Genomic DNA, 23,322 nt, shown 5'->3' on the forward strand with positions numbered 1-23,322 from the left:
ATCTACGCCAAGGGCACAGGCTATTATTTGGCCCCACTTCCTCTCCCTAGGGTGCCAGCCCTTCACCACTGGAGGGAGCACATATTAGGTAACTTAAATCGGCAGCCCAAGAAAGAGAGTGGCACGTGGTATTCAGGCCAGGAAAAGGTTTATCTGCAGGCCGCTTCTGGTCAAGTAGGAAGCCCATGCGGCAGGAATAAAAAGGATTAAACCACAGCCAGGCCAGACTTACCAAGGCCAGGGGTGGAAGAAGGTATGGCCATAAGGGATGTGGACATGACCTGGGGGGGTGGGGGTGACTGTCTCCAAGTGTGTCGGTTACCTAGGTGACACAGACTTAACCAAGAAGAGGGATGAGTCTGCTCTGCCTTCCCAGGGTAGACCTTACAGCACAGTCCCACTGTCTGCAGTTCATAGGCACATCCTGGGTTTGCCCCACCTCACCATGTGGAGAGCTGCTCATTTCTCAGTATCTATCAGTAAATAAACGGGATCTAAAAGGCCAGATGTGGACCCAAGCCTGGCCATAGGCCATGACCAGGCCAACTCTGGGTGCTTTCCTCTCCACATGTGCACTCCTGTGCTTCACTTGCAGAATGTACATGGAGGTGTTGGGACAAGAGTTCCTTATGGTGGTGATTGAGGTTGACAGAACCCCAGTGCTGCCAGAGAAGAGTCGGGTATCCTGAGGTTTGGGGGTGCCAAAAGCTAATTGCTGTAAGTGGGTTAAAATTAAAACCTTCTCAAGACAGAGGGGGCCTTTATTAAGTATATTTTCCTACCTGTCATTCACTACTTAATGATTTCTGATGATTTTCCATTGCTTGTCTTACAAATTGCTTTGCATGGTTTTCCCATCATCCCCTATGTGAGGCCAGCAACCAACGACTGGATACAATGGGAACTTTGAAGGGTCCTTCTACTGAAGGCCCAAGATGGCAGCATGCTCCCTCCAACATCTCTGGCCTCTGCATTGCTGGGATAACATCGGCAGTGACCCCCCAGGGACAGGAAACCAGAGCTTTTTGCTGAAAGCAGACCCACAGAGAGGCAGGGCCATGCAAAGAAGCTGTGGACTGTTTTGTGATGTTGATACCTCTCCCTGTCTCTCTTCACTTTCTTTTTTTTTCCTTAGTTTTATCTCAACTATGATTGTTGAGTGATTTTCTGTTTCTTTTTTCTTTCTTGTGCCAGTCCTGGGACTTGAACTCAGGTCCTGGGTGCTGTCCCTGAGCTTTTTGGGTTCTACCATTTGAGCCACACCTCCACTTCTGGCTTTTTTGATGGTTAATTAAAGAGTCTCATGGGAGCCAGGTGCCAGTGGTTCATGCCTGTGTCCTAGCTACTCAGGAGGCTGCCATCTGAGGATCTCAGTTCAAAGCCAGTCCAGGCAGGAAAGTCTGTGAAACTCTTATCTCTAATTAACTGCCAGAAAACTGGAAATGGCCCTGTGGCTCCAAGTGATAGAGCACTAGTGTTGAGCACAAGAGCTCAAGGACAGGTCCCAGGCCCAGAGTACAATCCCCAGGACTGACAACAACAACAACAACAACAACAACGTCTCTCTCCTGGGCTTTTCTGCTGGGACCAGCTTCAAACTGAAATCCTCTAGTTCTCAGCCTCCTGAGTGGCTAAGATTACAGACTTGAGCACTGGTGCCCAGTGAATGATTTCTCTTGCTCCATAGTAAGCAAGGTAGTACAGGCTCCTCATGCTACCCACAGGCTGCATGTCTTTCCCTGCCCTCATTCTTCATAGCTGTTTCTAATGCCTCCTACTTAATGCGTCCCTCCTGCCCTGCAGACCAAGGGCCAGTGACGTTATTTCCTGGATTCCCCACTTCTATCCGCAAGACCCTCTCACACTCCCAGATTCTTGGGCCCTAGTCTCCAGGTTGAGACCAGAAGCATGGTTTTCATCTCATTGGCAATTTGGGCACAACAACCGTACACAGACTGTCCGGAGCCAATGTTTTGGGCTGTGGGACAAAGTCTGCCTATCTGTATGTGAAACAGCAGGTGGGCATTGGACTCCATCCTTTTATTCCTAACCGGGTTGTAGCGTCTCAGCTGTAACCAGTTTGATATAATTGAAACAGAGCTTTGGGGAGAAGAGAGAAGGAACAGGGACCAAATGTGCCAGAATATTTCTTCCATTAAAATCTAGATGTGAGGAGAAAATACGTCAAAATGGTTTCTGCCTCTTGAAAACAAAGAAAAAGAAAAGGAAACAAGAGAAGAAAACTTAAGTAGATGATTAAGAAAAGGAATAAAGGACCTATTAAAGCAGGGAAGTGTTCTGTTTACTCCTCGCTAGCTGGCTGTATTCCACAATCACTACCTTTCTTCCTTTCACAAAAGACTTAGTCCAGTGTAAGATAAACTGCCTGCAACCTTGTAAAACTGTGCAGAGGCTCTAGGAGAAAGGTCACATGGCAGTTTCTTCCAGTACCCCTGCAGGTGATTCTGGGAGCAATGTTGAATTCATCACATCCCACTCCCTACAGTGAAAAGTATTTGCAACACTGCAGCTTTCCTCCCCCAAAGAAAAATAATGAAGACTGATTAAAAATAACTGTAACAGAAACACTATATTTTGTCTAGCCAGGGAGAGAGGCCAAGCCTGAGCCCTGAGCTTGAGAGCGTGATCTTTTGTAAGCCCTGTCAATTGGTCACTCCAAGGTAGGAGACCGATTTTTCCCTATACATACCCCAGACACTAAGTATCAGGGGAAAACATAGATACAGACATGAACAACCCAATCCTGACACACATACGCCCTCTGCTTCTCACAGAGCTCCTCTCGCTGGTCCTACCTATGGCCCCATCTAGCCATGGAGAATCTTTTGCTCCAATTGTCTGTGTATGACCAATATGAAATGAAAACATCAAGCCTCACAAAAAGCACCTGAGAGAGCCAATTTCTATGGCTTTCTCCTTTTCCTCCCTTTGGGTCTCTATTGGACCTTGCAGGGGTATATTTACAGATGGCAGTCTCTTCGCATGCTCTGTTCTCCATTCAGCTCCCTGAGAGGTTAAATTTACATGTGTTAATTTTAACATGTGTTAAATTTACAATTTACATGTGTGCCCCAATAGTTCTTCCCCAGTTCATATGTGAGTGCTACTTGGTGGTAGGAATATTAGGGAGATAATTAGTATTAAATGGGATCACGAAGGTGGTATTAGTGGCTTCATAAGAGAAAAGCCAAGTTAGCAGCTTGCTGCGTCACTAGGTAATTCCAGCCTCTCGCTGCTACATCATATAAAGTGGCAAGGAGATCCTCACCAGGTACTCAGCAAGTAGAGTACCATTCTCACAGACTTCATAGTCTTTACAACTATGAGACAAATAAACCCCTATCTTTATTTAATTATCTGACCCCAGGTATTTTGTAACAGACAGTAGCCTAACACAGATAGAAATTGTCAGGGATAAAATAACTCTGGACTGATGTCACATTCAAATATCTAATCTAGATGCTCCATTCTTGATTCTCTACCCAGAGATGACAATTTTTATTTATTTATTTATTTTAGTACTGGCAGTTGAACTCAAGGTCTCATGTTTACTACGTAGGCACTGTACCATTTGTACACTTGGCTGGGTTTTTGTTGTTGTTGTTTGTTGACTTGTTTTGCCAGTTCAGGGGCTTGAACTCTGGTCCTAGGGGCTGTGTCTGAGCTTCTTTTGCTCAAGGCCAGCACTCTAACATTGGAGCCACTTCTGGCTTTTTTGAGTAGTTTATTGGAGATGAGCTCATGGACTTTCCTGCCAGGGCTGGCTTAGAACCTCAATCCTCAGAGTTTAACCTTCTGAGTAGCTAGGATTACAGATGTGAGCCCCTCGCACCCAGCTTTGGCTGTTTGAGTGGGATGTGATAGATTCATCATTGTCTCCAGAATCACCTGCAGGGGTACTGGCGGGAGTAGAGTACCAAGAAACTGTCACGCGACGCGACCTTTCTCCTAAGGCTTTTCCTCTGCACAGTTTTACAAGGTTGCAGGAAGGCAATTTATCTTACCAGTGGACCAAGTCTTTTGTGAAAGAAAGAAGGTAGTGATTGTGGAATGCAGCTAGCAAGGAGTAAAAAGAGCACTCCCTGCTTAATAAGCCCTTTATTCCTTTCTTAATCAGGCAAGCCTGGATCGTGATCCTCCTGTTTATGTTTTACATATTGCTGGGATGAAAGCTCCAGTTTTCATTAAGATGGGATCAGGATCTCACTAACTTTTTTTTTTTGCCTGGACTGGCCTCGAACCTCAATTCTTCCAGTCTCCACCTCCCAAATACCTAGGATTACAGGTATGAGACACCACACACAGCAAGACCAAATCCTGGTCTCAGCTTTATAAGCCACTGAACTGCCTCAAGTCGGAGATGCCTTCTCCTGTACTGCACACACACACACACACACACACACACACACACACACACACACACACAGAGCAGTGTCAGTGTCACACAATTCTAACGGATATAACCAATTTATATAAGAAGTCAGGATTGAGTGACACAAGTCTCACACTTAGCATTTTTGTTTACATCAGTTGGTGGAACAAGGGGATGCAGTTCCTCCATTTGTATGATTAAATCCCAGCCAGACTTCTTTCCAAATCCATCTCCTGAGTCACTCATCTTCTGCATCATCCAACGATGCCCAGTCTTCTATCAACTATCTTGAGAGTCAGCTATGTGGTACCTGGCAGCTTCATTTGGCAGGGAAGTGGGAAGGAAAACAGTGGCTGCTCATTACTGGGAGCGGTGGGGTGTCAGGATGGCTCAGTAGCTGGCAGTACTTCAACCAAAAACTAAAGTAGGAAAAACAAAACTCCTTTCCTTTGTATACTATTAATTTCTAATGGGAAAACAGTATGCGCTTAGTCTCCATAGACTCTGGGGACTCCATATATATTAAGGAAAATCTCTTTAAAATGCACAAAATTAAGATACCTACTTTGGGGCTGGGAAGGTGGCTCAGTGGTAGAGCATTTGCCTTGCAAGCATGAGGCCCTGGGTTTGATTCCTCAAACAAACAAACAAAAGATACCTACTTTCTTGGAGGCCGGGTGCTACTGGGATTTGAGCTCAGGGCCTCAGCTTCCCAAACAGGTGCTTTATTACTGAACCACACCTCTAGCTTTTCTTTGTACTGGTTACTTTAGAGATAGGGTCTCACTTCCCACCCAGTGCATGCCTGGTCTGCTAGCTACCTATTTTAAGCTTTTGTTTTTATCTGGAATGACACAAGTTCATGATCACTCCCAGCTTCTTTCCATTAATGGAAACTTGAGACTCCATGAGATGGAATCGTGCAGACTTTTCTGCCCAGGCTGGCCTGGATGGCAGACATACACCACTGTTTTCTTATCAGTTAAGAAGGAGAGGTCTCACAAACTTTCCTACCCAGGATGGCCTCCAACCATAATCCTCCAATTCTCAACCTCCCAAGTAAGTAGTATTACAGGTGTGAGCTACTGGCTAAGATAGCTACTATTGAGCAGTTATTTCTCACCTTGGTGTGAGTTCTGTTATGTCTTATTCCTGGAGCCATTGCAATCTTATTTCCCATCATTTACTAGAAGGAGCATACCAAGACATAGACCATGCTTTCATTTTGCTATAAATCAAAAAAAAATTAAAAGAACACCAAAGAAAGGAACTTTGGAGAGGAAGTAGCTGTCAGCCACCATTTATAGGATACTTTCAAACACTGGTCTCCTCCCAAGAACTCAAAACTCTATCAAGAGTTGGATTGCTTGTGAAAACCCTAAATAAAAATGCTGACTGGGAACATCATTCCAGAGCAGAAAAAGAAAATCTGAAGGAACAAACGATGATCTCAAACAGAAAGACATACTTTACCGCCCTATTTTTCCTGGGGTTTACCCCTTCAGGCCGTTGGCCAGGAAGTGCACTTCTTTTCAATATGCATTTGTGGTAGGCATCTCCTTTTTCTTTGCTCTCTATGACCTCCTTTGGGGAAATGCCCTTCCCCCCACCCCCCACCCCCACTCTGTGGCTTCCCAGAGCTATTCAGGCTGGTGTTCCTGTGACCTTTGCTTCTACAGAAAGTGAGCATAGACCCAGGGCACTCCAACTTCCAAGAGGGCCCACAAGCCCTCCTCCTTATTTTCACATCCTTGGTAGCCCCCACCTGCAGGTGCCAAAGCTGGTCTATGTATGTGACCAATGGACTGTGGCAGAAATGATGCTCTGTCACATCTGAGATTAAGAAATACAGGAGGAGTGTTTCTATTTTAAGTTCTCCTTCTCCTCTCCTTTCTCCCCTCTCCTTTGTTTTCTTTCTTGGGGATGTCACTCTGGAATAACTTAGCAGCCTATGAAAAGGTCACATGATAAGGTTCTCCATAATTACAAAAACAGCCACATGGGTGAGCCTAGAAACAGTCCCTTTACTCTGAGTCCAGCCTTGGGAAGATGGGCAGCCCTGGACAACAACTTAATTATAACTTGTAAGAGATCCTAAGCCAAAACCCTGCTGCTAAACAGCTCCTTTATTCCTGAGCCATAGAAATTGTTTGAGATAATAAATATTTTTAAGTTGGACAATAAATAACCCTAACAATATAGAACCAGTTAGATGATACCAAACCCTCAACCACACTAAGCATTATGATTTGTCTGAGGATAGAGATATAATCCAAGCAGAGCCAATCAGGATCCTTTCTAAGAACTGATAAGGAGACTGAATAGGTGATAAAGAATCAAGCTGTTTTCTCTGGGATCATAATTGTGGTTACAGAGTTAGCTGAGGGCTATGGCTCTCAACCAGGGATTATTCTGCTTGCTTTAGGGTTATGTGGAAATATGATAAACTTATTTGGTAATCACAATGAATGTAAGGCAGTGCTGTTGGCACTTGATACTCAGCAACCAGGGACACTAAATAGCTTGTTATGCATGGGGCACACCCACACAACAAAGAATTATTCTTTCCAAATTGTTGATAATGTTCACATTGAGAAATCCTGACCTGCAACTTTTTCTAACTTCATTATTATTCTGTCCCATAAGACAGAACTTTCATGAGAATGAAGCAAATCAATGTGACAGCAGAACAAAAAGATATTGAAAGATAGATTGAGACCTGGTGCTAGAATTTGAACGCTTAATTCAACCATGCCTAAAGCAGCAGTCGTACCCTTCAACTTTCTAGTTCCGTGGGCAAATATATTTTATCTAATTCTTAAAATGAGTTAAATTGCTATAACAGGCTAAGTGTTTATGTTCCGCCAGAATTAAAAGATGAGGTCATTGGGAGATGATGGTAATGGGGGTGGAGCCTTATGAATGGGATTAGTGCTCTCAAAGAGACCCTGGAGACTCCTGGCCTCTCCTGCCACAGGATCTGGGAAGAATAAGCGTGTACGTGTGTGTGTGTGTGTGTGTGTGTGTGTGTGTGTGTGTGTGTGTGTGTGTGTGTGTGTGTGTGTGTGTGTGTGTGTACCAGGAAGTGGATATCTTGGCCTTGGCCTTGAAATTTTCAGCCTCCCATATGAAATCCGTTTCTATTGTTTATCAGCTACCTAGTCTACATTATTTTATGGTAGAAGCCCCTACAACTTAAAAGACAATTGAATTATTAATGTTTGCCACCCAAAGACTCATGACTATTTTATCATTCATTCAAGTAACATCTATTGAACCTTTATTACATATTAGTCATTAGTATGGAATCTTAGGATAGCATAGCTAGATACTGAACATCCCAGAATGACAATAAATTAACTGGTAAGGAAATAACAAGAGAACCAAACATCAGCTGAGTAGGAGGTACTCAGGAAATACCTTGCTCAGACGCAAAAGGGAATTGATGGCTTTTATAGGACTGTCTAGAAATGCCAGCAAAAAGGGGACAGGAGCCTTGTTTGATAAACAACAAGCAACCCATTACTAGGGTCAAAGCTTTTAATATATCCTAGTTCTGTCTGATGAGACTGAGATCCCAGTGATTCAAGAATCACTCACAGGCCATTTGGGGGAAAAAAGAAAACAGAGTAATAAGACAAAGAGGCATTGATCCAATAAACTGTCCCTATAAAGCATTCACATCATTTTCCTTCTCTTCTTTATGGTCTAGAGTATTTCATCTCAAGAAATGTCTCTATTATGAAAGCAAATCTACTTCATAAAAAGGATATAGGAAAGAAAATATTCTTCTAAACCAGACTCAGGTCAGGATAGGCAATATCATTTTCACTTACTCCTGCTATTTTTACATCTCCTTCCTCCAGGATTCAGAATTATAGGACAAAAGCGCATGCTATTAATTGATGCTGCTCCCATAACACTGTATCATAGAACCAGAAGGGACCTGAAAGTTAGGGAGTCACAGTCTCTAATGAGCACTCAGACTGTGTCTTAGTTATACATAGAGAAAAGAGTAGTATTTCCCAACTAGCTCCTTTACCTCTCCAGTTCCCAAGCCATCAATCACATCACCTCATCAACTGGAAGGTCAATGGAAGAAAAGACATTACATAGGCATTGTGGGAAACAGAGTCACTGTCTTGAAGAATTTACAGTCACATCAAGGAGACAACCATGAAGTGACAAGAATTCAACTGGCCCACAACAAAAGACTAGCTAGTTTCTTAGGTGCATATCTGGGTAGTATTTGATGAAGAGGGAAGGAAGAATACAACTACAGGGACCGTCTAGGGGCTAGGTGTGTTATATGTTGGGAGATAGAATCTGAGAAGCAGCGTGAGCCAGATAGAAGACAAAGTGTCTAACTAGTAATCTACTGCCTCTCAGCTCCACACCACCCTTCCATACCAGCTCTATGAAAGGGAGCTTTAGGCCTTTCTCCCTTAAAGCAAACTCAATAGGAAGCTCTGGCAGCAGAGAGCACAGGAGCTCAACCAGGAGAAGAGGCTACTATCCTTGACTCTGGTTTCTTATTGTCTTCTACCATTTGGGGCTGTGTAGCTCTGTGACTTCTCCCATCTGTCCACCCAAAGTGTACAGCCCACAAACTCATGGTCAGCCGGACCCATCGGCCACCTTCGACTCACACTGCACTCCAGCCTTTGCTCTGCTCTGCTGGATACCAGGCCCCTCATACCTCCATCCTCTTTGGTATATTCTCCCACTAGCCTTGGCCTCCACTTCTGAGAATCTTCCTCCTTGCCTAGCAGCCATGAGAATTGTAGTCAGCTCAGGCTTCTGTGATAACATATCTGAGGCTGAATATTATGAATAAAAGAATTTTACTTCTCACAGTTCTGGAGCTTGAGATGGCCAAGAGCAGGACCCTGGCAGGTATGGTGGTGCCTGGTGAGAACTTGATCTCTCCACTGCTTCCTCCAAAGAAGGCCAATGTTGTGTCCTCGTATAATAGAAGAGATGGAACGGATGAATTTGCTCCCTTAAGGCCTTTTCTAATCCCATTCATAAAGATGTATCCTTTATAACCTAATCACCTCTGGAAGTCCCTGCTCTTAATACAGTTGCATTAGGAATTAAGTTCCAACAAGAATCTGGGAGGAGATTCAACATTCAAACCATAGCACTGAGCAAACCAGAGGTTTTCTTTACCCACCCTCCAACCTCAAGTGAGCTGCAACCACACCTCCAACACGGTGTGAATCCCAGTTTTGAAGACAGATCCCTTTCCAACCTTCTATGGGTAGTCTCCACTAGATTCAGGGTAGTCTTTGGCTTTTCTTTATTATCTTTAAGTAGTTGTACAAAAGAGTCGCCATTTAACAAAACAGTTCATGAATATAATGCATCTCAATCAGTGTCACCCCCTTCAACATTCTCACCCCTCTTTAACACACTCCTTCTCTTCCTTTTCTTAACTTTGCTGTTTTTCAATGAATTCTTGACTTCATTTCCCTCCCTTCCTCCCTTCATTCATCTACCCTATTCCCCTTGGCCTCATTCCTTCTCTTGCATGTACTCACTTACTGGTGCTTATTTTGTTGGGCTTTGACTTAGTCTTTCTAAAAATTTATACCATTTGAGGTCTCCTTAGAGTCTATTATACTTCAGTTAATTCATTTGTAACCATTTACATACCACCCAACCTATTTACTTATAGATTAATAGGCACATTCTGTCTACCACAAATAAGGGAAAACATGCAACCCTTGTTTCTCTGGGTCTGGCTTACTTCACTTAATATACATTTTTTTCCCTGAGCATTTCCATTTATGACTAGTGCCATATCATTCTTTCTAATGGATGAGTAAAATTTTATTTTGCATATATATATATATATATATATATATATACCACATTTTCAGCTTTTCTTTACATCTTTATCTCTATATATCCCTGTTTCAGTAATACATTTTTATATTAAACTTCCTACATTCAAGTCACTGTATGGTTTCTGTGTCAGGATTGGATCCTGACTGACAGCTGTGGTAGACAGAATTAAGTAGGAGGGGTGAGGATGTGTATGTTGAAAAATGTATTGGGGTCACTGGGCTAGGAAAGAACCAGTCTCAGAGCTGTTTCATTTCCTTTTGATCTGATAATCATAGGAAAACAAAGAGCGATGGGAGGGATGAGAAGAGAAGGGAGAGATTGACAGAGGAGAGCATGGTTGGGGGAGGGACTAAGCATGAATGAAAGATTTGGATTTCTACTTGGGATTTCCAGCTGTCAGTGTACCCATGAGGCTCCAGGTATATGCCCCTAGTTCAGCTGAGCTCAGCAAGGGATACCAATCCCTCCTACCCAAAGGTAATATGTTTAAAAATGGTGTGTCTGGGCTAGCTTGAGTAATGGAAGAGTGAGTGGCATATCAGATTCAAATGTATCCTCCCCCCCACACACACACACAAAAGGGGGGGGGTGTTGGAAAAAAATCCCCATGCAACAGTGTTGAGATGTGGGGCTTAATGGGAGGTGTTTTAAGTCCTGAGGGAGCTATTCTGATGAATGAATTAGTGCCATTATAGAAAGGGATTCTGGGAGTGGGCTCACTCTCACTTTTCCAACTTGAGAGGACACAACATTCCTATCCTCTTGTCCTTCTGCTGCCCGCAATGTGAGGACACAGAACCACCTGGCCCTCGCCACATGCTGATCTTGGATGCCTCAGCCTCTAGAACTGTGAGTAAACAGTCAGTAAACAAGTAATACGTTGTTATAGCAACACAGAATGGGCTAGGACAGGGACAAAGCAGTTGGAGGAGAGAAACAATGCAGAACCTGGGTTGACTAGCTGTGGAACTAGATAGTCCAAGGAAAAAATGAACAGTAATTGGATCTAAGCAATAAAGATTCTGGAAACAAACAAAACCTGGAGACATTTCCAGGAAACCTTTTCTTAGAAAAGAGGGCATGAGGGAAGAAAAGAATCAGACTCTGTGTGTGTGTGTGTGCCAGAACTAGGGCTTGAACCCACAGGGATGGACTCTGCCCCTGAACTTGTGTGCTCAAAGCTAGTGCTCTTAAGCCACAGCTCCACTTCTGGCTCCACTTCTGGCTTTTTGCTTAACTAGAGATAAGAGTCTCCTGGATTTTCTTGCCCTGACTAGACTTTGAACAGAGATCCTCAAATCTCAGCCTCTTGAGTAGCTAGAATTACAGGAGTGAACCACCGGCTTAAGGTCGATCTCCTCATGGTGTGCATTGCTTGGGTGAGTCATTGACTTCTTCCAGCTCAGCTTCCACCCTTAGACAACAGGAGCAACAGCATTTTCTATAGAGGATGGTCTTGGGGATCCAATGGAATGCTCCTGGCACCAACACCTGGAATTAAAAATTCCTATCATGTTAGAAAGTTGAGAGCAATGGGTGAGAGTCCCAGAGGGTCAGCTTGGACCTGAAGTGGAGAGAAAGGGGTGGAAGAGGCTCCTTAAAAATACAGAGAAAAGCCAGGTGCCAGTGGCTCACACCTGTAATCCTAGCTACTCAGGAGGCTGAGATCTGAGGATCAGAGTTCAAAGCCAGCCCAGGCAAGAAAGTCCCTGAGACTCTTATCTCAAGTAAGCCACTAGAAAACCAGAAATGGCGCTGTGGCTCAAGTGGTAGAGTGCTTGCCTTGAGCTGAAGAGCTGAGGGACAGCGTCCAAGCCCAGAGTTCAAGCCCCATAATCAACAACAACAACAAAAATTAAATAAATAAATAAATAAATACAGGGAAACAAGGGAGCAGCAGGAAAGTCTAAGCAAGGAAGGATGTCAAAAAGGGAGGGAGCACACTTTTTTTCCATCTTTGACTAGGCTGATAGTGCAAACTATGAAACCAAGTCTTGTAATGCACTTATATTTTATGCTTATTTCACCAGGGTAGCTACATATGAAGTCATTCAAAGTGAACTATCCATTTTTTTTTCATTAAAAAAAAAACTATTGTCCTGTGTTTGCGAATCAGAGATCACCCTTGCTCTATGATCACACCCAAAGCCAGGAAAAAAAAAACATATATGTTGCCTATCAGGCAGCTTCCGCCTCTAATTTCTTTTTAAACCTATGATCTTAGAAAATCCCCTAAAGGCTAATTAAATTCTTTACTTCCCAGCCTCTGGTGTATTGTGCTAAATATATTTGTTGGTTTGGATGTCAACAGCAACTGATATTTGTGAACAGCTTATGCAACATCAAAGAGTTGAGTAAATGGAGAGAGAAAACGCTCAGAGCTCACGCTCCACCGTTGAGAAGCTCTCTCACCTTCAAAGCTTATTTAAGATGATCTAATTCTATAGAAGAAGCTACAGTTAAATATATTCAAATAATAAAAATTTTAACTAAAGCCCTGTAGTATTCACGTGTGTTTAAGATATAATCACCCTTTGTTTAGGTCATAACTAATTGACAAGTGCAATATGACCTATGTAACTGTAACCCCTCTGTATATCAACTTTATAATAACCATTGAAAATTTTTTTAATATATTTTCTCTTAAAGTCTTTTATGAAAAGGCTACTCTCTACTACCAGGAGGTAAACTGAGAAGACTCATTCATCATACTCTATCAAATATATTAAAAGGAAGAATCAGGCCGGGTACTGGTGGCTCAGGCCTATAATCCTTGCTACACAGGAGGCTGAGATCTGAGAATCACAATTTAAAATCAGCATAAGCAGGAAAGTCTGTGAGACTTTTCTCTCCAATTAACTACCAAAAAAAGCTGGAAGTAGAGATGTGGCTTAAGTGGTAGAGCACTAGCCTTGAGCAAGAAAGCTCAGGGACAGCACTTACACACTGAATTCAAATACCAGTACTGGCACCAAAAAAAAAAAAAAGAAAGAAAGAAAGAAAAAAGAACTGAGAATGAGGCTCAGTGGTAGAGTACTTGTCTAGCATGCGTAATGTCCTGGGTATAATACTAGCACTGAAAAAAATAAACTGAGGTGGTGGCCAAGAGTTTCAACCCCTGGAACCAGAATTCTGTCCTTTATTATGATTCTAGACCTAATGATGTTGAGGAAGAGGATCACGGTGATGATGGACAATAACTATTTTTCAAGGGTTTAAAAACAAAACCAGGTTTCAGAAAGATATTCTCTATAATAATTTTCCTTTTGAAAGCCCAATTCAAATTTATTCTAAACTAACACCCAATTTTTCAGCAAGAGGTTTATGCTAATTAAAGTCGATTCCCTTGGTTCATCAATAATGAGTTACCATTAAAAACAAATTTCATTAAGTTCTACTTCAAAGTTCAGAACTCACTGCTTCTATTAATTACTTAACAATGATGCCATGTATTATGGACCCACTTGGAAATGCCAGGAGCAATTCAAGAGTCATTTGGCACTCACTTGGCTGCCATAGTGAACTGATACAAAGGGAACTAGAACTTAGCTTTGCTGGTTGCTACAGCTTGGAGCTTGAATGGCACCCCAAAAAGTTAATGTTTTGACTTAGATGGAGTCCCCTTGTTTGTTTGTTTTGGTTGGTCGTGGGGCCTGAACTCTAAGCCTGGGCACTGTCCCTCAGCTCTTCAGCTCAAGGCTAGTTCTCTACCACTTGAGCCCCAGCACCACTTCTGGCTTTTTCTGTTTATATGGTGCTGAGGAACTGAACCCAGGGCCTCATGCATGCAAGGCAAGCACTCTACCACTGAGCCACCTTCCCAGTCCTGGAGTCCCCTTCTTAATGTCACTGGGAAGTGGTAGAAAGGTTAAGAGGTGGGACTTAGTGGGAAGTTTTAGTCATTGAGATTATGCCTTTGACAAGGATTGTATAATGTTGGTCTCTTTCTTTAATTTCCTAGCTTCCATGAGGTGAGCTGCTTCCCCCAGCCACATGCTCCCATCATGACATACGGCCTCATCACAGGCCCAGAACCAGTGAGCCAGTTGACCATAGACTTGAACCCCTAAGACTGTATCAGAACAAACCTTTTCTCTTTTTAAATCGGTTATCTCAGGTACTTTACTACAGCAACGAAAAGCTGATTAACACAGTAGTACTGTTGGGGAAATTAGAGCTTTCAGTTAATTCTTGGAGCTGGCACCTTTGAACGCCACCATCGCTTACTGGTCTCTGCATTCTTTTTATTTTTTGGGGGGGGGGGGTCCGGTCGTGGGGCCTGAACTCTGGGCCTGGGTGCTGTCCCTCAGCTCTTCAGCTCAAGGCTAGTGCTCTACCACTTGAGCCACAGCGCCACTTCTGGCTTTTCTCTTTTTGCTTATGTGATGCTGAGGAATCAAACCCAGGGCCTGAGACATGCAAGGCAAGTGTTCTACCACTGAGCCACCTTTCCAGCCCCAAGCCCTGCATTCTTCTTTGTCCAACTCCACCTATAACCATTATGTCCTGAGCCCAAGTCCCCCTGGTTATAAAGAGCAGGTAGAATATTCTTATTGGTTGGATCTATTAGGAAGTTTCCAGAAGATGTTAGTATTGGAACCATGACACTGAGTAAAGATAATTGCCCTGTCTGGGATACATACCATCAAGCTTACCACTCTTCAGAGTAGGATTAGGACTTAATCATTAGATCTCTTGGTTCTCATCCCTTTGGACTGTAACTGAGTTATGCCATTAGCTTTTGTGGCTCTCCCAACTTGCAGAAGCCCCATCATGGAAGTTCTTATCCTCCATAGTCACATGAACCAATTCTTAAAATAAATCTCTCTCAATAGAGAGGGAAATGGGTAAATGAAATAAAGGAAGAGATGAGATGGCAATGTGGTATAGATGTAGCTGTAGATCTCAGGGGCACAGGAGTTAGAACTCAGCTATAGATTGAGGTGTGGATGTAGGCCTCCTCTTGGTTCTGTCTCTCTGGAGAATCCTTACAAATGGAGCTGAGTCATCAAACAGACTAAACTTACAGTAGCAACTTTCATGTGTATATATTCAATGCTCTGTGAAGATGGAAAGGAGAGAAATGGATACTGTGGAGAATGAAAAGGGGGAAGAAGTATAAAAGGAAACTAAGTCTTGTCCCTCAAGATTTACAATCTTCAAAAGCTCAGTGCTTGATGGAAACTTAGAGGTTAGTGTATTAGGAAGTGAACCTGATAGATTTCAAGGCAAACCCTGGGGACACAGTGACCTTAAGAAGAATTTTAAAACTGCAAAGGAATTTGAAGATAATCTATTTGATATCTGGGAAGAAGAGAAAATAGGTTGGTGCATAGCCAGCCAAGCTCTCCCAGTCCTCCCTAGTACATCTTTTCATATTTTCTTTTAGCATTGAACACCTCCAGTGATGGATGCCTCCTTCCCAGCTAGGAGCCATGTAGCTATGCCCAGGACCCAATCAAATGAAGAAGTGTAAAGTCCAACTAGTCTCTAGGTCCTGCTAGTGCCTACTTGGCCCTCTTCAAATTGTATCAGAAGAGGGACACATCTACTGGGAGTTAATTCTGACCTGATATTAGTATTGCTAAAAATACAGGCTATACCCCACAACACAACTACCACCTTTGAAAGCCAGCCCAACAAGCTGCTGGACAGATTTAACAACAGTGATAAGGACCTAACACACTGTTAAGTATAAGGCCTTTATTAACATCATTATTCAGCCAGATCTTGTCTGCTCATTTGGCTCACAGGGACATTGAGATGTTTTCTAATCTGTCAAACTATGCAAAAAGAAATTGTTATTGTTCATTTGCATCAACAGTTATGTATTAATCTAAACATTGCACAATAGGCTTACTGGTGAATTCACTTTTTTTGAAGACAAAGTGCAACACACATACATACCAAGTGTGTCCTATTTATTGCCACCTCTCTATACATTTAATGCTCCTTTAGGCATTCTGTGTGCTCCACATCAATCCTAAATATATACACTTGACCCCTTCTACAGGTTATTGTAGTTAAGTGGGATCTACTGTGGTAGTTGGCACCTTGTTGAGAGATAGGTGGAACCTTGTAAAATAGAGTATGATCATGCATATGAGAATCTGTAGGCTGTTGGACACTGCCATATAGCAAAATACTTTTACAGGGAAGATTGAGGGATTTCTATCAACAATCAATTGAGAACAGCAGAAAATAAAAGGCAGGAGTAAAGAACAAAGAGCACAGTAGGAAAGACCCACCATCTTTCTAGGTTTGTTTGTATTGTCTTCATTTCAAGATGCCTCCAAATCTGGCCCCAGAGAGCCTTGCTTTCTGGAGATCACTCACAGACAATAGCATCAGTCAGAGGACAACAGCAATGGTTAGATGTGCCTAGATTCAGATCTCTGAATATTTCTGTATTGTTTGCAGTATGGGGCTGGGAGAGCTCTGGAAATGTAGCCAGTGGCCTTGGCAGCAGACTCGGTGGGCACTGGAAAGAGGCAGCAATGCGAGCACAAGAGAGCTCCTGTGGGAGACAGTTTTGAATGTGTTGCTGGGTATGGCTATGTCTTCTGGAAGTAGTCAGTAGAAACGAAGACATCTCTGACAGCAGACACAGAAAGAGGTTCAAGGCTGCTGTCATACTCAAAACTAACCCATACTGTTTCTTGTGCTATTTAAATCCAGGTGCCATTTTGTAGAAAGTTAATGATCTCAACAATAATGTCATTGAAGTAGTTTATGTTTATGGGTGTGGGTGTGCGTGCACACATACCCTGGAACTTAAATTCAGACCTGTGCTGTCCTGGGCTTTTGTACTTAAGACTAGCTCTCTACCACTTGAGCCACAGCTCCATTTCTGGCTTTTTTGTTGGTTAATCAAAGATAAATCTCATGGACTTTCTTACCACTGCTGGCTTCAAACTGCAATCCTCAGATCTTAGCCTCCCAAATAGGATTACAGGTGTGAGCCACCAGCACCCAGGATATGTTCACTCCCAGTGGACTACTGATAGATTTTCCTCTCCTTAAAAAAAACTGCATTCCAGAACTTATCTCTCTGGTACATTCAATGGGATCAGAAGTATCTTGAGTATGCTGTTTGGAACTGATGACTACTTCAAAGATCTTGCCAATGCCAATGTTACCAGATTAATGAAGTAATAAATACATTTATTAATAGATTAAGAAATTATCAGATTAAATTACTAAGGTATAAAGAGATGCTTTTCATTTTTATCAAGTCCACAGAACTGGGAAATCAGAAAATATAGAATTATTTTTTTCTACAAAGCTAAGGACTTTTAACACTACTCCCAAGTAGAATTACTATAAGCCTGATGTGATATCAGAGGTGGAAATCAGTTCATCCCATTTATAACCCAGAACAGGTTTTCCAAAGCCCTTCAGCATGCTGCACAGAGACAGGGTGATAGGTAGCCCAGGTCCACTGCAGGTGAACACTAGCAAATGTTTCCTGGTGATGGTAATAATTTAAGGCCTCTCATCCAAACTTGAGAAACTTGTTGGCCTCTCTGATATTTATTACTGACTCCTAGTCTTCATCTGACTTTATCTCAGAGAGAAAACTTTCATTCAGAAAGAAACATTTCAAATATTTTCCACACAGGGAAACTGAGGCAGAGAAGGCCAATGGCTTCCTCTGAACCCAAAAGTAGTAAATAGTAGATCCAGAGATGAACTCAGATCTCCTGTGCTATCCCTTCATTGAGAGTATCAAAGTATAACTCATCTTTGAAGTCCTCCTTTAACAGACAGGTCAGACTAATCATTATCATAGTGAAGTCAGTGTGATAACTGATTGAACTCAGCTAGTGGATCATCTAACTGTTGTTTTGATTTCTAAAATGTCAAAACCATGTAAATAATCATGAAGGGAAAATTGGATCTCATGGGAATTGGAGAACATTATCAAGTTTAAAAAGAAGAAAAAGAAAGATGGAAGGAAAGAAAGAAAAAGAAGAAAGAAAGAAAAAGAGATGGGGAGAGAGTGATAAAGGGAGGGAGGAAAAGAGGGAGGGAGGGAGGAGGAGGAGCAAGGAAGGAAGGAAGGAAGGAAGGAAGGAAGGAAGGAAGGAAGGAAGGAAGGAAGGAAGGAAGGAAGGACAAATATCAAACCACATACTCTGTCTCATTTAATAATAAGAAATGCTGTCATCAATGCATTATTTTCAGTGACAAGATCGACATCTTGTCATTTTCCAGAAAGCTGGAAAAGGCCTTACTGACTCCTCAGCCATCACCAAAGTATTCAGTGGAGAAAGTTACTCAGGAACAGGGTCTGCAAATAGTTTGTAGATGATACAGAGAGCGGGGGGCATCCTGGGAAATTCAAATGAGACTATAGAACAAAATAAGAATAACTACAGAAATTCATTCTCTCCACCCTACGCGAGCAGTGAAGTCTGAGAAGCATTTATAACTGGGAAGAAAGGAAATGCAGTACAGATGCAAAGAAAATAGGAAAATATAGAGAAAGAAAGAAATTCATCCTGGAAAGACTGAGTGTCCCAGAAGCATCCTTCAAATGCACCTTAATCACCTATTTTGCCTTCCAGGTGTGAATTAGATACCGGGAAAGGGTTCTATTAAAAGACAACAGACTATCCAAAAAGCAATTTGCTGGTAGACAGTCACCAAGGTGTGAGTCATAAACTCTGTTGCAGTAGAAAGTGTGACGTGATCACTGTCAAAAGCGCACAGGAAGATTTGGGTTGGAACTACTGATGTCGAGTTGACTGCAGAATGCACCCAGTAATATGAAAAAATGCAGGTGGGCTCCCAAAGAGCAAGTGAGTCCAGAAGGCACCTTTTTTCTAAAGCTTTTTTTGCAATCAGGCCTTATATTTCCAAATCAGTTTGAAGAGAAAAGTTTTTCGGTTTTGTTTTTGCTAGGTGTGGTGCCTTACATCTATAAACCTAGGTGTTCAGGAGGTTGAGATCGAACAAATCACACATCGAGTAACTAGGCAACATGCTTATGAGAGCCCCAACTCAACAGAAAATATCTTAGCATGGTGGCATGTACCTGGGTAGTCTCAGAGCTCTGCAGCACTTATGCCTACAAGGACTTCACGGACTTGCTATTGAAGATATTCTCAACTGAACACAGTACTTCGGGCAACTGACTTGCCCTGCTCTAGACTTAACACTCATCCACTGTGGGTTGGTGGTAGGGTGCAACTCTTATTTGGGAGAGATTCTTCTGCTGTTCTCAGTTATAGAAGCCTTGAAATTCCACAGCTGAGTCTTTACTGGAATGGTGCAAGAGAACTCATCACTGAATTGGAAATGTATCTCTAAGGGCAGCAGGTTTTTATGGTCTTTAGTTTTATACTGCAGCAAAGGAAACACAGGGGAAGAGCAGGGAGTAAATCCACATCATAAGTGGAATTAACAGAAACTCACGAGTCATTCTCTTATTAAAGCCCTGAGACTTTAGCAATAGAAAGCTTTTGGCTTTTAGACTCATTCTTGCAAGTAGCCTAGGGTTCTCTGTTCATGTCCTAACACAAAAAGCTTAAGAGATTTTCCATTTTTACCCCGATCAGAATATTCTACCATGAATTTAGTCACTGAAAACAAGAACAGGTTTTTTTTCTAAGAAGGTATGGCAGCAGAGGGTATCTTTCTTAAAGCTTTCAATTGCTCTTCATCATTCAATACCTATTTCTGATTGGGGCTTCAGTTATGACCCAGCTCTATACAAGAGAGTTATCAAGTGGTCAGATTGTTCCCATCTCTCCTTTCCTTCTGCCCACACTCTTCCAGCTCATTGGTTTCCAGCAACACAATTCAAACATTTCTTGTATCAGGAAAACTTGGAAGATGACAGCCTGTGTGATTGGCCTACATCATTTAGTAGCTCCTAGCCTTCAATCTCAACTCTCATTTTCATCTCCTAAGCAAAACTTCATGATAATTTACATTCAGCCTATAATACGCATTGGAGGTGTAACTGGATAGCAACATGAGGAAAATGCCCAGTTTACATTATTTCCCATAGAAAACTCCATAGTCCAATCATCATTCTATTCAAACAATATTGAGCACATGTTTCTATCTGTTGGAAAATTAGGGTCCACAGGTTATATAATGTCCAGTAGTGACTTTGAAGAGCAGGAATTCATGTTCATTCTGTGCCTTCATTAACAGAAGAAAGACAAAGAATGAGAGAAACACAAGCTACTGGAAATACCTGGTCACATGTGGAAAATTAAGATGACCTGCATTTTATTATCTGTTAACAGCCACTCTTAACGTATTACTCTAAGTCATTACAACCCCTTTTCTGTTTCTCCCCAACACTGAAATTATTCTAACTCCTTGCTTCCTGATTACTTTCCATGTAATATTATAAGAAGATTGTCAGTATGTTCACAAAAAATAAAAAAATAAAATAAAGAGTGAGAAAACGAGGGATGGGGTAACCATGTTGGACAAGAAATGCACTCATTACCTTACTTATGTAGTTGTATACCCTCTGCACATCATCCTTTCGATAAAATTAAAAAATTATTTTAAATAAAAAAGAAGATTGTCATTGTTAGCAGAGGAATTCCATAGACAAGATTTATTCTCAGTTAGTTGTTTTGCATTTGTCTTCCTGTCATAGAATCAGTCATCACATTTTAAATGCTTATGTTTCAAAATTTCATCATACACTGATTCAGAGATTATAAAACAATGTTCCAGTATTGCTGAGGTTTGTGTGAGTTTGTTTGCAATCTTGAGCATGAGATGGGAATCGGAAATACACACACACACACACACACACACACACACACACACACACACACACACACACACACACACACACACACACACACACACACACACACCACAGAAGCTTCAAAGGGTAGAAAGCTAATGTTGATGGAAAAGCCTCCTCCCTTCAGATTGGAAAGACAGCACTAGTTTCCAGCTGGCAAGTGCAGACAAAGAGAGAGCAGAGGGATTATTGAGAAAAATCAAATTAACTGCTGATCTAACGGCCAGATAATACTTCCATTATGCACAATCAAGGCAAAGGATCTCTTGCTAGAGGTAAGCTCAGACTGGAGGCAGTTTGCTCTCTATGGAGCTAAAGAAATGCTGGAAAGTGGAAGGACTTCTGGAAGGAATTCAGGGTAAGAAAAAAGATGTGTGCATTCTTTTAAAACTCAAGGCGAATGCCAGGTTAGATGGGCAATAAATCAAAAGGCTTAAGTACTAATGTCAGTGGGTATTAATTAGACTTTTATACTTCTTCTACCCATTCAATTAAAGAAAGTAAAATGAGAAAGTCTCTCCCCTAAAAAGTTCTCATGTTTGTAGTCCTAAATCCCCATCCCTCAGAATAGGCCTTATCTGAAAAATAGTATTGTTGAAGGTGGAAGTGGTCAAGATAGGATCGTATGGCATAGAGTGAGCCCTAATCCAACAGGACTGCTGTCCTTCTGAGCAGGGGAGCTTTAGGCACCATCTGAGACACTAGCAGAACACCCTGTGAACTCTGCAGTAGCACTGTGACAGCCAGGGTACTGGCAGATGCCTGCGGAGAGCCCTGGAACAGATACTTCCCAGTGACTTTGAGGGAACATGGCCCCACTCACATCTATCTCAGACCTCAAACCTCTACAAGTGGAAGAAAACAAATCTTTGTTTAAAACAGCACATTTGTAGTTCTCTGTTATAGCAACTCAGAGAAACTAACCAGGAGGGGCCCTAGAAGCTAGTTATCCAGCTACTTAGATCCCAAGGAATGGACGGATATTCACTTTAGCCAATGCTCTAGTTGGTTTTCCGTTGCAGTAACCGAATACCTGAGATTGGGTTAATTAATAAAGAAAACAGTGGTTTAGATCACCATTCGGAAGGCTGAGAAGTTTAAGATGTGGCAGACATGTGCTGTGTCACAGCATGTGGACGGCATCCCAGGGGAGGACCACATGAAGGAGTGGCAGGTGTAGGCGCACAGATGGTGGGGGATGAGGAAGCTGACCTGCTTTGTTGTTGTGGTTCGTCATGAGACTTAAACTCAGGTCCTGGTCCCTGTCCCTGAGCTTCTCTGCTCAAGGCTAGCACTCGAAGCACCTTGAGCCGCAGCACCACTTCTGGTTTTTCTGGTGGTTAATTGGAGATAAGTATCTCATGGACTTTCCTGCCTGGACTGGCTTTGAACCCCAATCCTCAGATCTCAGCCTTCTGACTAGCAGGGCGTGAGCCCCCAGGGCCTGGCTCTCACCTGCTTTATAACCACTCACTCTCATGAAAACTAATGTAAGAGAATCAATGCAGTCTTGCAAAAGAGTCATGGCTCCCTTTTAAAGGCCCTACCTCCTGACCCTGCTACCCTGATAACCAAATTTCAGTCTGAATCTTGGTGGGGCGGACTAATCCATACTAATCCATGGGCCACTTCTAGTCATGGCAACTCATTGTTCTTGGGGAAATAGCCACCATTATTGAATGGTTCTCATTATTTCATTACAGAGAACATCATGTTTTCATAATACAAAATATGACCCAAACTGGCTTATGTTAAGCCTCACTGTTTTTGTTTTCCCTAAAGATCTTTATTTTACATTTGATTAAAGAATGCTATGTGCAAAAGTATCTGTTCCTCTATTCTTCATCCTTAGCCAAGGCCCCATCAATCACTCAGAGACAACAGAAATACCTGGTACTTGAGGGGAAATGAACAGTCTCTGGTCTGGCCTTGCAAAGCAAAACTCAAAAACAAGAGAGCACTGCACACAGTCTATGGCTTGTAGAGGCTTCTGCCCAACACAGTGCCCACCGGGAACAAATCAATGCTAACAGGCTGGCAAGCTGAGTCATAGGAAGTACAATGCCAGAGCCAGAAGCACAATGTCTTCTTTTCCTGCTACAAAAGGGCAAGGAAGGAAATGGAGTTGTGAGTCACAGAGAATACTGCAGAGGGGAAAATCCCACCAGAATCATCCAAGGGACACCTTAGAAATGTTCCATTATGTTCCTTTTTTTTCCTCCTCCAGATGACCATATTTCAGAAGAGACAGAGAACTAGGAGGCTGCCGAGCTCCCTCCTGTGCGATTCAATC

The sequence above is a fragment of the Dipodomys merriami genome, unplaced genomic scaffold (genome assembly GCF_024711535.1).
Source record: "Dipodomys merriami isolate MVZ:Mamm:240054 unplaced genomic scaffold, mDipMer1.0.p SCAF_16, whole genome shotgun sequence".
NCBI lineage: Eukaryota > Metazoa > Chordata > Mammalia > Rodentia > Heteromyidae > Dipodomys > Dipodomys merriami.